Raw genomic sequence first — 15,159 nt, 5'->3', positions numbered from 1 at the left:
GTTAGCTGCGGCACTTTCCAACATCCTCTGCTATCCGGACATTAGAATATGCATCCCCCCCTGTGCATCCATGCACCCTAAGTGCTCTGGCAGTCTTTGCTTGCAGTTAGACAGAGGGAGAAAGTCATCTCAGCCAGCAGATACTGGGGAGGGGTATTGGAGGCAGCCCCCCTGATGTTCTTCCTGAATGTTCTCTATTGGTGGGCTCCCCAGATTATCTTGAGGCCCCTGGTATGGATGAAACATTATGGGATGCCCAGGGGCAATGCCAGTCCAGTTGACTTCTTGTCCTTTACTTCAAGCAGCAAAATGTCTTGGCCCAGCCTTGTGTTATGATGTCAATAAATGATGTTGTGTATCAACTTGCCATATTCAATATATCCTGTGGTATCTTTCAGTCCATTGATTACTACAATGTGAGACTGCCATCGAAGGCACTTCATAAGCTGCAACTTGTGCAAAACATACATTATTAGAGTGAAGAATTGATTCTGCACATTTGAGCTGCCCGCATGTGTCTGAGTTCAATCCAAAATGCTATTTTTGACCTATAAAGCCTTACAGAGCTTAAGACCTCAATATCTGATGGAATTCCTACCTTATGGACTTAATCTGCATGTGCTTTACAATAAATATCTGAGACCTCCTTAGAATGTATCCCAGAGAGAGGGTTGGAGGCAGGGAATAAATGAGAGGCACTTCTTGATTACAGAATGCTTTCCTTACCAAGTTCTTTCTGACACCAACACTATAATCTTTTGGCATGACCTTAAGATATTCCCCTAGCTCCAAGTATACCATGGCTATTTTGAATGTTAATTATTTTGTTGGATCCTGGTAGTTTACTGTTGTTTCCTTCCATTTTAAACTGTTTTACATTTCTGTACATTGAATTTTTCATGTTATGTTTTATCATGCTGTATTTTGGGGATCTCATTTTTGTGAACTGCCCTAAGAGCTATATTGTCAGAAAGACAATGAATGGATGGCTACAGAGTTTTCTCTGAAGTACCTAAATCCATCAGCACCCATAATGGGGAATACAAAGGGACACGTTAAAATAAGGAGACTTGGAATATGCTGTGTATGTACCAAGTGGCTCTTGCCTTGTCTGCAAGTTTCTAACATAGTGTAAACTTTGAGCCAACAGCATCCTGGATTTTGATCTTTCTTTTTGCACCTCTAGCTCTTTTCTGATTAAATTTTACTTTAAAGAGTGGGCTGATATTAGGAATATGCTGCAGCAGAAATATGAGTAAAGCAAGTCAATACACCTCCATAATAGTGAGGTGCAAGGGAAGAAATCAGGGTAATCAGAGACTTCAAGTGTGCAAGTCATAAAAATGGAACACCTTAAAAGACTTTCAGAGGGAATCATTTGTTGCCAGAGTGGGCTGTAAGTGGAATCAATAATAAATCAAGCAATGAGATCTAAAGAGGAGAGAGCATTTAAGCAACGGAAACCATAGCCTAGCGAGACTTGTAAGATTTAAGTGAGACCACAAAAGGGGAAATGCACAGTGACTGCATTTCCTCCTAAGACAATTAATAAATGAATGGAAGGTGTCTTAGGAGAAGCTGAATCAGATAAAGCCACTAAAGAAAATGATAGAAAGGGGCAGTAGAAACTGTGATGATAGATAATATTATATCCATCCAAGCTTGATAGCAGCTATCCAAGCATTAGTTATAACAGCAAAATATGAATAGGGTATAGAGATGAGCACAAGGAAATGCATAAGAGCATTAAGCAGGAGAACATGTCTGGAAAGTGAGGAAACCAATGACTGTGTTCAGGTCTCACAGCTTTCTGCTTTCCTTTACCTTTTAAATGCAGCCTAATGGGCTACCATCAGACCTTTGAATACAGGAAAGAGAATGTTATTCATAGTGATCAGCAAACTTGCCCCAGCTGAATTGGATATTTATTCAGAAACTTGTCCATGTGAGCTCAGATGAAAGTTCTCCTCTTGCATACAGTCCTACCCTGTGTATACAAACTTTTCCACATGCACAATATCAAAATGCATGTCAAAGCCTATAGTTTGGAATCCATGACACTTTGTTACACATCACTGCATTATGCTTCTTTTCTGAGTAGTTATTTTCATGTGGCCTGATTGCATGATTATGTCTTTTTACATGCTATCACCAATCACAATTATGGAGATCTAAACCTCTCCTCTTCCTCCTCCTCCTTATGGAGCCAGAACTGTCCCAGCATGGGTAAAACTGCTAGGAGACAGTTTCAAGAACATTTTGGGAGGTTCTGGGTGGTAGGACAACTGAACCTTTGAACTGCTTTACTGACCATGTTCTTCAGTCTGAGACAAAATCTGAATTTAATAGCAAATTAATAGTACATTGAGTTAGGCTCACTACAAAGCAGAGCATTAATGAACAGATGAATCTTAGCCAATGAGATAACTAGTTACAAAATGTGTCTGCATTACTATTTCTTGGCCAGTGTCCTCCGTAAGAGAGAAAATATAGGGCTGGACCCAACACTATTACTCCACCAAGGGAACCACATCTGTCAGTGGATCTGAGTGAAGGTGATTCCCTCCCCCAGTTCCATGTGTACCTCCAAAATCTGCAGTGGCACTCTCCAGAACAATGTTTGGGTGACTGTTGGGGCTGTCCTCCAGAGGAGAAACTCGAGCATGGCATTGGAACCAACCCATAGTCATCTAGACATGTGTGCAAGTTTCTCTGGAACATGCTTTTGAAAAGGTCAGGCTATAGTCAAAAAGCCCTCATGCCAGACCTATATTTTTTGAGTCAAAGCAGACAGCCAGTCCCTTCACCCCAGATGTTGATAGAAATGGTTCAATGTACAATATCCAGGCAGGTTCTAAGCCGATGCTTAGACTGATCTGGATCTTCCCTATCCCTCCCATGCAAGCCTCTTTTCAACAATTATTCCATAGAACAACAGGAACTGGAAACGATGCTTTCTCTTTTTTTCCAGGTCAGGATAACTTCAAAGTAACAAGGCAGCCAACACTGTAGTCTGTTGCCTTTTTTCATGAAAAGGAGGATGAAAATAGGCATAGGAAGCTGCTGAACATGTTCTTTCCACTTAACCAGCAGGTACCTTGCTCTGTTGGGAATCTACCATCCTCCTGGAATCAGTAAGGTAGCCCTGCATGCACCCTACATGGCTAAAGCAACAACATTCCTGCAACATCTAGGCACTTTTGTTCAGAAGGTCACAAAGTGTGAGCTGTGACAATGGTAATTCTGGAAGAGTGTGATCTTGACCAAGTGTATGATTACTCACCTGGTACTGAGACTTCCTGAAGTGGTCTGAGAATGGCTTCAGACAGTTAAAAGAAACATTCAGAATGCATAGACTTTTGTTTGGCTGGGTTTGGTTTGGTTTTATAACAGAAGGGGTTGTGGCAAGTTTGTACACTTCTTTACTTCCTAATTCTGTAGGGCCTAGATGAAGAAGTACTGTAGCAACATCAACTATTCTCACAGATATGCTGAACCAAGTAAAAATCAGGAAGTCCTATTAGGTAATCTGTGCTCCTGGGGTTTCAGTTACTATTTTTAGGCATAGTAGATTTGGAGAAGCCATGATCCCCCAGATATCTAAAGAAGTACCAGTTATAACCATGGATCTCAAAGTGAAAGGCAGACCTCCCCAAGGAAGGCAGGATGATTTATGTATCCGTGTATTTATTTATTATTTCATTTTTATACCTCCTGATAGCTGAGCCTCTCTGGGCAGTTAACAAGAGATGAGTTTTGTGTGCCTCTCTTACACAACTAATGCATATATCTTGCTTGAACCAGGAATTCAAGTGCTAACCCACCTTCAGGCAGAGAGCATAACAATTTATATTTCCTTTGAAAGGTTATTGACAATCTGAGATCCTGAAATGCTTCAGAGTATAACTGAGGAGCAGAGGACAAGTGGCAGACTATAAAGAGGGTAGACCCTGAGTTGCTGAGTGGCTAGAGGAGAAGCCATAGCTGAGAGATAGAATATATACTTCATATGGAGAAGGTCTCAGTTGGGTGGCATGCAATGTAAAACACATTTGCCTGGAAAGCCCATGCCAGAATAGATAGTAAAAGGCAAGGTGAACAAGGCATCTGACCTGCTTTGGAACAGCCTTCTATAATTCGGCAGGTGCTGACTGAGCTCTGGCCTCCTCACAGCCTTGTCCTGCTGTTGATTACACTGAAGGCCGATGGACACACTCCTTTTAGCATCTGCATTTTCAGTTTCCGTTTTTGCCTGGGGTTTCATCTTTCATTCTCTTTGGACTGAGCTTTTTCAGCAACCTGGCTTTCTTTAAATCATTGTCATACTTGGCATCAGATATTCTTGCTTTATATCAATGAATGTGATCATGAAAGAGCAACCTTTATCTATACAAGGGATTACACTGCTGTTCAGCAAACATTCTCACTTCTTGCTTTTCATTTCTCAGTCAGTCTTTCTCAATGGGAGCCACAGAACATGTGTGATGGTCATAGTTTTAGGTCAGTCCTACATCCCATGCAAGGCAATAGAGGAAACCAGTGCTTTGCTGAGCAAAAAGAAAGTTCCTGCAAGCTATATTTGAAAATCCACACCATAGTTCATTCACAGACTATACTCATTGACATTCTGAACTCTGATGTTCTGAATGATTGTTCTGATGTTCTACATAGCCTAACCATGTAGGCTTTTAATGTGTGAGGCTTTGATCCTTCCAGGACCTGACTGAAAATATGCATGAACCCCTAAATGCATGAACAAAGTATAGTCTGAAAACTGAACATACAATTATGGGACCCAAAATGTTTTTGTCTGAAGTTCAGTTTTCCTATCTTTCGTCATGTTCAGATATTCATCTGGACACACCCTACTAAATAGAATGAGGTATCAAGGAAATTTGGAAGCCTGGCTTTACAAAACTCAAGGCGGGTCTATCTCCAACTCAGTCCATTGATTGACTGAACACACGATTGACAATGGAGGTGATAGAAGATGCAATCCATCATTACTTCGAATGGAATCTGTAGAGATAGTCCTAGCCTACATTAATTTACAATGGCCCCATAAAAGTGATATGATGAAACATCAGTTTTCCAATTGCATAATGAAAATGACTCAAGCATAACTACCAAACAATACTGCACTGCCTCTAAACTATTCACAAATGGCTGCATTTCTTCATCCTAGGTTTTCAGGCTTCTACATCCCACTCTTCACGGAATACCTAAAGTTGACTCTGTCCTCATATGCATAACATTGCTTGCCAGTCTGCCAACCCACACTTTTGGTTTGCCCTAATCTAAACTTCATCTCATTGTGTCTGTTCATTTTAATTTTCATTTTTTTTCTAGTCCACTCTTATTGTTTAATAACATTGTAAATATTTTTATTTGACTTCAGGTATCTTGCTTATCATGATGATGAATGAAAGGGTGCAATCCAGCTCCATTAAAGTCAATGGTATATAAATTTAGGGTGTTTCACCCATGAGGTTTCAAAATGCTAATAAAACTGTGACTCTGGTGCTAAATTAGCATGTCAGGGCTACTTTAACGTTATTCTCTAAGGCAAGCCTTTCCGTGCTTCCACCGTTGCCCCTCCTTTCCAGGCGCAAGGCAGGTGAGGACAGAAATGGCGTGTGCAAGGGCCCAGAGAGGAAAAGCCTGCAAGGAAGAGCTGTGAGGTATTTGTCATTATCTAGAATTTGGGAACAAAGGGGATCAGCCAGGCCTCACCAGTTCTGAAAGTATCCATAATTCCCCTTGCTAAACACATGAGAATATTTTGCACCATCACCCAGACTGCCTTGCTTAAAACAAGTCAGTGCTGGGTTAAGTGTGACTTACTCCCTAGGCAGTGCACTTAAGTGTGATAGTTTAGGTATCACACTCCTTTTCACTACAAAGAAAATGCTCTGGTGGCTACTTGAATTTCACCAAGTGCCTTTTCTGTCCACAGTCCTCTCTGCTGAGACCCCTATCCCCAATCAATTCCAGACCATTGGACAACCCTTCTGAATGTCATGGAGGCTTTAAGGAGAAGGGAATTGGCAGTCTTGGCTAGGGCAAAGATCCATTAATGAAAGGGTGTTATTGGATGTAATCCTATCTTATCTGAGTGAAAATCAATAAATTTATACTGTTCAGCTAAATCTGAGGTGCAGAATCTCAGGTCCATGGGTGAAATCCAGCCTGGCAGGATTCCTCAAAAGGTCTCTCCCCTTCCCTGGGCAACTCCCTTTCTCCCAAACACCAATTGTTTGATGATTTCCTTTTTTTGTGCATTGTTTTCTCCTTTTGAACAGGTTGAAATGCCTCCTCTAAAGCTTAGATAGTGACAGTAAGAACTTCAAGCTGCAATACTGGTCTTGCACCTTTTGTCTTGATCCCACCCACTCCTGAAATGTGGCCCCAGAAAGCTTCTCCAAAATGGAATTCAGCTGCAAGTAGCTCGGCATCCCTGATGCAGATAAAAACGTAACAACTGCACAGTATCAAGTTCATCAGAGTGTACAAGCATATTGAGTTTGCAATTTCAGCTGGGGTCCTTCCTAATATAATTCATCTTGACTTATGATTGCTAATTAATATGTCAACCAGCAATCTGTTGAGCAGTTATTCTTATATTATTGCTGCAGTTGTGCTAGCTTTCTCATTAATTTCTCTTGATGATTTCCCATAAAGTACCTCAAAAAGCAGTAGCCTCCAGGTCCCCAGAGAAGCTGCGGACCACCTGGTGAAGAACAGGCCCTCTCTGTCATGACTGATCCCTGAGTGGGATTTCAATTTGCTGGCAACTGAGCAGGAATGTAGCCTGGGCATTGGCAGAGCTCCACCTGCCATAGCCAGCCATCTAAGCTTGACTGATCTGTTCACAGTGCTCTGGAATGCAGACATTATGTATTAACATGGATAATGACATCTCCCTTTGCTCATCTGTTTGGGGGCTGATTTCCTCACCAAAATGACTAGAGGAAAAATGTTCTTTGAACACAAATATTATTCAGTCCCATGCTATCAATGACAATGCTATTACTATTAGCATTATTAATGACACCATGATATAATAATTCATAAATCAGGCTAAACTGAAGGCTATTACATATTAGAACTGAGCACCATCCAAGTAGCTGCAGGCACTGTGGATATAGCAGATACAAACACTTACAGTTTTGAGTAATTTCTATTCAGCACAATGGAGACTGTGCAGGGGAACGTCCTGATAGATGCAAGACCTGAAACTCTTGAATGTCAAGATATCAGAATAGACAGAATATGAAATTGGACCTGAATTTGTACCTGAAATTGTTAGATATTCAAGTGGAATGGATGAAATCCTACTACTTTTGACATCAGCATTCTAAGCAGTTACATTTATATGTTCCATCCCATGGTCCAAAGGAGTCTTCAGAATTTGACCCTATGTGCAGTCAAATCATCTCCATCCTATGGCAACCCTTGAAAGCCCTCCAAAATGCCCTGTCCTTAATGGTCCTGTTCAGTACTTGCAAACTCAAGACTGCAGCTTTCTTTATGGATCCAGCATCTCATATCTGGTATTCCTCTCTATTTTCTGACTTTGACTTTCCTTAGCATTATTGTCTTCCAGTGAATCTTGCCTTCTCATACTGTAAATGAACTATGGCATCTTCAGTTTCATCATTTTTGCTTCCAGGAAAGGATCTGGCTTGATGTGATTTAGGACCCACTTATTCATCTTTATGTTGGTCCAGGGCATTTGCAAAGCTGTCCTCCAAGCACCATGTTTCAAACACATTAAGATGTTTCTGTTCATTTTCTTCATTCTCCAGTTTTCACACCCATATGTAATGGTCAAGTATAAAGAATGTGCCCAATGCTCACTCAGTGCAGAGTGATCAGATCGATTCATCTGGTTCCAAGGAGGATGAGGACAAGGAGGAGGAGGACGAGGAGGACAGAAGTGTGGCTGAGGACTTTGAAGTTTCAAGGGTACCTTGCGAAGTTTCTCAGGCTGAGTGTGAGAATTGGCCTGCTTTGGAAGGGATAGAAGGGTATTCAGGAGACAAAGTGAAACAGAGGCATGAAAAAGCTTTCATAATTTCAATTCCTTCATCATTTATATTAAAGTTCTTCAGCAGTCATGATTTCTGTTTCTTGATATTCAGCTGCAGTCTTGCTTTTGCACTTTCTTCTTTCATTTTTATCAGGAGTCATTTCAATTCACTGCTTCTCTCTGCCAGTAATAATTCATCATATGTATATCTTGAGTTATTAATGTACCTTTTCCCAATTTTCACTCCTTCCTCTAATCCTAATCTATCTGTCCTCATGATATGTTGTACAGACTGAATAGAAAGGGAGAAAAAATACACCCTTGTCTGATGCTTGCCTATAGGAAACCATTCTGTTTCTCCATAGTCAGTCCTAACAGTAGCGTCTTGTCCACAAGTTTTGCATCAGAACAAGCAAGAGCTGAACCATATGCATTTCTTTCAGAACCATCCATAACTTCTTGTGATCCACACAGTCAAAGGCTTTGCTGTAGTCTATAAAGCATAAAATGATCTTCTGAAATGCTTTGGTGCATTCCAGTAGCCAATGTATATTTGTGTATGTATATGATCTCAAATGCTTCTTCCTTTTTGGAATCCAGCTTGAACATCAGGCATTTCTCACTACATGTAGGCTAAAATTCTTTGTTGTTTGCATGGGAATTTATTGCAATTGTCCATAGTTGCTGCACTCCTTACAAATGTCTTTTCTTGTGTAAACTGCTCTTCAGAGTAGCTTGTACAATTTTAATAGTGAAAATCAGTTTTAAAAACTCAGTATTTCAGGTTGTTTAAAACAGAAGCGACAGTTTTAAAACAAAACCAAAACAGAAATGAGATAGCAGTAGAAATACTGTAGTTTGAACAAGTATCTTAAATCTATCACTGCCCCCAGGATATTGACTTAGGTTGGTGGGGATGAAATAGAAAATCAGAGGCAGGAGGCACAGTATAATATCCTAGAAGAGTGGAAAAACTTTTTCTGATAACTTTTTGAGTGTTGAATTCCATTGGTGGGCAAAGCCAAAGGACAGAACAACTTTATCAAAACTACCAGCATACTGTTGCTTAAAGTTCTTACAGCCAGGTTCTGTGCCTTACAAAGTATATTTTAACTTTAGAGAATGGTTGCAGAGACTATTCAAAAGTCAGGAAAGCACTACATGATAAGTGATGGTCAGGGGAAAGTGAAGGCAGGAAAAGGGCATGGCCTTCTGGAGTTCTGGACTGGGATACTCATCAGTTCTGAGGCTTTACTGCCCTCTACGAGAAGGCATATCTGAACTGAAGTACATCATAATGCAACATTTTGTTGCATGGGTCATACCTGTGGGCATGAATGCACTTGTGCTCTTCTTCCTTGCCAATCTAACCACAGGAAGAACACTGAGCAGAGGCTCTTTTGAGGCTCTCATTATATGTGGAAGTTGGTAATTTTAGAAGCTGGTGAACTTCACATCATACTTTGAATTATTTGAGGTGGTGTATCTGTTTTGCACTGGAAAGGTCATTGTGATTTTAATTTGCCATATAGGTGCTCTCTGAAATTAAAGCAGAAAGCACATTTTGAGCATACTGTTTGATTAGGAATGTTCGTTTTCTACAAGATGATGCAGGACAGAAAGCAATTTGATGCTTCAGGCTAAAAGACTGGTTGGACTAGTTTAGCAGCTTCTCTCCTAAGGGAAAGACTGTGGACAAGACACCTATGCTGTAGTGGAAAACTATAGTAACATAATGCTGAGTCACAGCCAGCACCCTTTTGTCTCCTCTCCTTCACACGTATATGGATGTACAATCATGTAAAATTGCATCATTTGGAATTAGCATATTGGTCCATCTGGCTCTGTATTGTCTGCTATGACTGGCAGAAGCTCCCAAAGAATTTTTCTTAGCCATGCTACCTTGTATTCTTTTGGTTGGTGATAGCAATGGTTAAATATGAATTCTTCTAGAGGAAAAGACCTAGGATACCTTCTATTGATGAACAAATTTATGCAAGGTGTATCCATGAAAAATAATGAAGATGCCCATGTTAACTTAGATGAGAGTTCTCCTTTAATATGAACTCTTGCATGTTGCATATGAGGTTGTACGTATGCACAAACCAAAGCACATTTGGAACTGTCATTTGGAAATTGATCCAAAGCTGAGATAAGCACCACTAGATTATTCCAGTGGAATTCATCTCCTGAGGACCCAGGTACACACAGACTCTAAATGATCTGAAGATTAAGATTAATTTTGAACATAATAGCCCATTAGTAAAACACTGATCTAGGCTTGCTGCAAAGGTGAGCTTAGGAATAGACACATTTCAAACACCAGCTTGACAAATTACAAAATTTGGTGGCATCCCTTGTTCCTTTTGTAACCATTGCTGGTGTTCTGTCTTCAGTGGAAAGTCAATTACCTAGAAAATATCAATTTACATTTACATTTTAGCTGAACATTCTAATATAAATTCTCTCTCTTTCCAATGCTTGGGCTCTGAGAGCTGTTGCTTATGTAGTCACAACAGCACTAACCATGCACAAGATGGACTTATCAGCCAACTTGGAAAAGCCCCAAAGTTTGCAGAAATACTAAGCAGAGCAAACACTTTAAAGGGGAGGGGATGCCTTGGAACAAAAGGAAGCCCCAAATGGACAAAGGGATACTGAACATGCTCAGTGACTATAGAATGCCAAGCATGTTCAGTATACTATTGATTGATTTATTGATTATTTATTTACTGTGGGCAGGGACAGAAAACAGAGAGGTGGAATGAAATCCCACGAATAGCTTTCTGAAGTGCTACACTCCACCCCACAACATTTCATTGCAGGTTTCTCTTGTTTTGAATGAGATACTATTATTCTGATGGAAGCCAGAAGTCAAACATCTGCCACCTGTCTCTTCCTGTGGAAGAAGACAGGAAATGAAAAGGCAAAGGCAAATCCTGCGGAATCCCAGCTGGCTTGTCACTGACCCTCCCCCTGCCCACCCCCCCTCCTCCTTCCTCCAGTCATCAACCAACACCACTTCCTGAAAAATAAGATGAAGGGGGAAGCAGGGTGGTCTTTGGTAAGATATTTTCATACTCTGCCTCTTGTTTATTCATTCCAAGACTACAGTATTCCTGAAAGGAAAACTGGATCTGAGGGCTCTGGTAGCACACAAATAATTTTTTGTGCATGTCATCTGTTTAACTTCCGTAGAAAGTGGACGGCAAGGATTCTTTAACATCAATAAGGTTTTGATTCTTAAATAGTCACAGAATGCAAATATGTCCATATGGTAAGTATTCTAGTAGTCCTCTTTAAAGTAAAAGGCAGAACCATATTGCAGTTGTTGTCCAATACCCACCTACCAGGGTGCCCTATCTAACTCAGTGGGATTTGCTTCTGAGTAAATCTGAATGTAGCTGCATTGTACATGCTGCACTGTATATAGTTTAAGCAACTCCTGTGGGCATCCCTGTAACCTCCGAACTCAGAGGATTATGGGCATCCTGTGCAGGGTGGGATGAATGCAGTTTCCCTCCTGCCCTGCAAAGCAGGTAGATGGCCAGCTTTAGCTGTCTAACTGCAGCACCAGAGGAAGAGGGAAGGAGGCCGACACACCACCATGGTGCCTCATATTTTGGTGGCGGTAGTTTCCTCCTTTGCCCCCCACCCCAAATACCCACTTGTTGGCATATCAGTCATTGTTTCTGTCTCAATTATTTTTGCATATTGATCAGAAATGTCTTTTTAAGATAAGTAAGCCAAAAAATCAATAAAAACACATACCTTGAGGATAAGAAGCTTGGTGTACCTTCCTCATCTGATCCTGCTTCTAAAGTGTTGGTCTATTTGCAGAGTTACCACTCAAATATTTGAAGGGTTGTCATTTGTACAAGACAATTCCATCTGTATTTCTTTTTTAACTTCATAATAATAACAAAAATCCTTGGATGATAAGAAAGAATGACCATGTAAATGAGATACCTTGAGGGTTCAAAACTGAACAGTATGGTGTATGGCAAACTAATAACCTTCATTCTACCGTACATATCGCCACAGATGCTTAGTTAACACCAACATTAGAGGTGTTGTTCCATGTTGCTCACTACCTGAAATTTGGCAGGCAGAGAGAGGAGGAAGGTGTTTTCTCATTGGGATATCTATGCTATAAAAATATTCATCCTAGACCTGGCTAGCTCCTTTGTTATTTTGTTTTCATGATACAGTGAAAACTTTTCTTTTCAGGAAGGATTTGGAGACTTAATTATTCATTTTTGGAACTTCTATTTCATTTTCCTGTTTATTGCTTGCTTGCTTACTTGTTTATTTGTTTTTAGTTTAATGCCATTTTAAGTGGGTTTGATTGTTCTAGTTTAAATTTGTTTGATTCTTATTTCAGTTTTCCACCTTTTTTAAAATGATTGATTAATTTAGATGTAATTGACAAAATGCAGAAATGATACAAAGGAAGCAAGGATCCCAAAATGTTGAGGTACAAGGAAAAACAGAGATCTCAGTGTTGCAAAGCTAGAAGGTCTGAGGACAGTTGTTTATGGAAGTGTAGTGGGAAGAACACCATGAAAATAGGCACTTATGTGACCCTCACCTTGAATATGGAAAGGGATATGGACAGGAGAACTACATTTCCTCTTTAGCCAAACCATCTGGAGTATCACTGGAGTGAAGAAAACATTAGTGGATTTTTCTATGGGCCAATGAGATACCAGTACTAATGTAAATTACATTTTGTTAATATAAGTGACCTCTGGCACAACACCTATATCATTAGCTAGTACATAGAGTTTCCCAGGAAATCCCGTCACACCAGCTGACTCCACTACTGTTGTGCATGAAGTCCCTTAGGCTAGTGAAACTTCATTTCTGTTAATGTCAGTGTCTGACTGGATATGGCCTTATATGTATTCCTCAGTCCCTGGGTATGAAACTAAGCCAAAGCACTTTCCAGTGGCTGAAATCTCACTTTTAATGGCACATATCTTTGCAAAAAAAAGGAAGGAAAGGAAAGGAAAGGACAGGGCTGGTGCAAATAACTATGAAAATCCATTTCCAGATGCAAAATAATTTCAAAAGAGCAGTTACGCTTATGTTTGTGCTCTTGCAAAGGGTACTGGATAAGTCAAATGTGCAAAAGACCACAGTGCAGTTCACACACTCATTTACTGGGGAATCTGATGATGAGCTGCCTGTGTAACTAAAGCCATCATGAATTAATCACCACAGAGGCATTACTATCTCTCAATATCAATTCAGACACATTTTTTCCATTTCACACATACTTCTACAGTACTTCTGGCCAAACTAAATGAAATGCAGGAGAGCCAGAGCTCCCTGGTTTTCTCTTCTATTACTAAGTAGCCTCAAAGGACTCCCAATGTGATCACAGCAGTGGCATTGGAGGGTAAGAAAGTGTTAAGGTAAGAGAGTGACCCTGCTCTTCCACAAAGGGAGTCTCCCAACACCCCCAAATTCCTGGTCTGACTCAGCACACATTTTATATTTCTCTGACAGGGCAAAAGGCAGCAATTCAGAATAATAACCCACCCTTTCCCCAGTGGCACCACTTCTATCAAATCCGGACAAACCACACCTCCAGAGGCTACTGTAAAATAAAAATAGAAACATGAATGTCCTAAATCACATGTAATTGGTTTGGAGGAAGCAGCTGAGCCAGGCTTGAGTTCTCTCCTCTGCAGAATAGTTTTGAATAGTTACTAGGAAAGTGGTAAGTGTTCTCTCCCTCTCTCACACAGAAATAGCAGGGGTGGCTTGTTTGTTGTTTTGTATATTTGTAGTATTTGTAAATGAATTTCCCAAAGCAGTGAACTAAAGCTAAAAGAATAAAATTAGTAGCAAAGAGATAATCAATACAATATTATACAGTAGTCATTGAAACAAAGAAAATCAACCAAAATCTGGGGCAAGGGGTGGTAGACAGCAAAGCAGAGTTTTACTGAGCATTCTGAATCTGAACACACTGCCATAAAGACCTAATTCTGGATGTTACCATTCTTATTACAAGTAGTAGTGATTAGTAAATTAGCAGTAGTATTAAGATAAATAGTATATTGTTATTATTCACTATGCTGCTATCATTTCCTTGCTGCCCCCCATCTCCCAACCTTAGGTGGCTTCTCTCCCCATTAATTCACTTTCTGCACTGCCATGGAAACTCCCCTGTCATTCCCACATCCTTTACTTCCACATTTAGCTGGGCTTTTACTCTCAACCTCTATTCTGGAAATATTTTCCTGAAAACATTGCTCTTACTCTTTCATTCCAGGGAGTTTCATCCTTTGAAAGTCCTAGCTTAAAATTTCCTGGGCTCAGCACTTTATCTGTACACAAACATCAGGATTCCACCGCAGCAAGTGGGATTTCCTGTGGAGAAATCTGGAAAAGAGAGGCAGAAGGCATCGAGGCAAGAGCTCTAACCAGGCCAAAAACTTCCAGAAAGGCTTGCCTCCACTCAGGTTCACCTCCTTCAGGAAGATATTGCTCATGGTTTCTTCATGCCAAAGAGGACTAAAAATAGGCATTTTATATGAATGAAAATTGATCTGGAGGATTGCATGCACAGTAGGGGCAAAGTCAACTCTTGCTAGAGCCTATAGACAAGCCACAGGAATGCCTTTTAATTTATATAGCTGTGGAGTTCAGGTGCCCATTTGCAGCTGAGTCAGCCAGAAAACACCACGGAGTGCAATTCAAACCAAGGTCTTCAAAGGAAGCACACAAGTGCCCCAAGCTCACCACTCTGCCTACGTTTTTAGAAAATGGCACCAAAGCCAAGGTTTGTACAGGGCCCACATTCAGCTCATGAATGTAAACATTCCATTAAACAGATGCAGCTTGGGAATTTTGATCCATAGAAACCCTTCCTTCCCTATGGAATAGAAGACCATGCCTGGTCCAGACCTACACATGTGTGCATGCACACATGCACATGTGCACACACACAAAAATCATCACCACCACCACCACCAGGCAGACAGAGAATAAATCTACAAATGTTACTTTCATTTAGACCAACTAAACAGCAGAATATAGTGAATTTGCCTTTGAAGTTCACTGCATTCTTCATTGGACTTGTTTCCAAACAAATGAGAAACAAAAAGAGAATT

This window comes from Varanus komodoensis, unplaced genomic scaffold, assembly GCF_004798865.1.
Source record: "Varanus komodoensis strain SLA01 unplaced genomic scaffold, ASM479886v1 scaffold37, whole genome shotgun sequence".
Classification (NCBI taxonomy): domain Eukaryota; kingdom Metazoa; phylum Chordata; class Lepidosauria; order Squamata; family Varanidae; genus Varanus; species Varanus komodoensis.
This window is presented reverse-complemented; position numbering follows the sequence as displayed.